The sequence below is a fragment of the Apium graveolens genome, chromosome 8, assembly GCF_009905375.1.
Source record: "Apium graveolens cultivar Ventura chromosome 8, ASM990537v1, whole genome shotgun sequence".
Lineage (NCBI taxonomy): Eukaryota > Viridiplantae > Streptophyta > Magnoliopsida > Apiales > Apiaceae > Apium > Apium graveolens.
Window position 1 is genome coordinate 78,705,132 of NC_133654.1, and position 2,069 is coordinate 78,707,200.

A 2,069-nucleotide genomic window follows, 5' to 3' on the forward strand; every position below is an offset into this window, starting at 1 on the left:
GAAAGACTGTTTATGGCCCGAGACTTCCTTATAAATGAAATTTCATTGACTGTTTGACGTGCTATGTGCTATATGTGACTTATTTGTTTGACTGTCGGTTTATGTGATCAGTGTTTACTTGTTTTAGCATAACTTTTAATCCGTAAATCGGATTTGGGTGAAACGAAGGGTAGATGAAACATTATGACATTCATGTGACGATTAGAATAATGTGAGATGAATATTGATAGATACTTATGATGCCTAGCAGAGTAGACAAGGCATAAAAAAGGGAAGAAGGTGATCAGAAAATGAAATCGATGCGTGGAAAATACAGCAGGTGATCAGTGAATAGAAGCAAGGCATAGAAAAGTAGACGAGTGGTTGTTGAATAAAGTCAGTAGACAAGTACGAGTGAAGTTGGAATCGATTGTGATAAGGCAAGTACTTCTAAACCTTTATCGAGATATAATGCAAATATTTCTAAATTCTCTCGTGGAAAATTTTTAAGTAGTCAAAATAGTTTTCTTTTATATTGTAAGTACTTTGAATCCTTCATCCTTGAACCTGAGCCACATCATTTGATCTTTGAGCCGTAAGCCTTATTCTTTGTGAACCATTTCTTGTTGATTTACCAGATACTAAACCACACAAATACGATACTACTCCACAAATGTATACCCATCATATACCAAACACTGGAACAGAATTACTTAAACATACAGAAACTTTTATACTCCACCATACCTTGTGACATCAAAGAACTAAACCTTGTAAGATCATTGTTCATCTAATACCCGATTCTCCTACAGGCTGAAGGCCATTTCTTATACATACTTTGATACACCCTTGTGATACTCATGAAATGTATCATTCCTTTTTACAAATATTTCATCACTATTGATTATGATCTTGTTTTACTAAGTTATATTGTTATTCATATTAAATTACTTTAGAATTGGATAGTTTTCTTTATGTGGACCAGATTCGTGGTCAAATTAGGCCATTGTGTGCTTTGGATCCAGTTTATAGAGCAGAGTCGTGTGTCTTGCTCGGGGTTAGTGCGTGACTGATCAGCAGCCTAACCATGGTTTTAAAATTTAAAATGAATATCCGATTCTAATGATTGTTTAACAAAAAAACTTGATTCCTCTGAATCATCTCATTTGATCATTGATTAACCTCAATTATTGTTAGTGTGACTTGCTGAGCTAGTTAGCTCACTCTTGCGAATCTTTTTATGTATTCTACCGTTAAGAAGGATACGGTTGATAGCGGGGTTTCCCAGTTCAATGTACGAGCTAGGATTCCAGATTGAGTTAGAGCGAGCTAGCATGAGCTTATTACGGTAGCGAGATAGTAAGATTGTAAGAATGATTTCATTATCAGTTGTAAGTTAAATTAGTTGGGATTTGATACGTTGTAATAAAAGTTAAGGTTATGGCTTGTTTTCATACTTTAACCTCTTACAATTCGTGGTTATGTAAAGCAGGGTCATTCCAAATAATATTTCATATACAGGTTTATATATTGTGTATGTGTTGTGGACCCGAAACTTCTGACCCGGGTTTGGAGGGCGCCACAGAATAAGATGCAGCTGCTAATTCAGCAATATGAGCACTTTCATTGTGAAGACAGTGAGTCTCTCACTGATATTTTTAGTAGATTTCAAAAACTACTAAATGCTCTAAAGTTGCATGGAATATTCTATCAGACAAAAGACTCTAACCTCAAGTTCCTTAGATCTTTTCCAAAGGAGTGGAAACCAATGACAGTTTCATTGAAAAATTCTCAGGATTATAAGGAGTTTACCTTGGAGAGACTGTATGGCATCCTGAAGACCTATGAGCTTGAAATAGAGCAAGATGAGAGGATGGAGAAAGGAAGGAAGAAAGGAGGGTCCATAGCACTGGTTAGAGAAAGAGAAAGAGATGAAGGTAGAAGCTGTTGAGTCTACTTTAAAGGTCTGTAAGAACAAGGGAAAAGGGATGGCAGCTGAAAATAAAGAGCATTTGAGCTAAGATGACATGGATGATATTGATGAGCATTTAGCATTCCTTTCCAGAAAATTTGTCAAGCCTTCAAGTTCA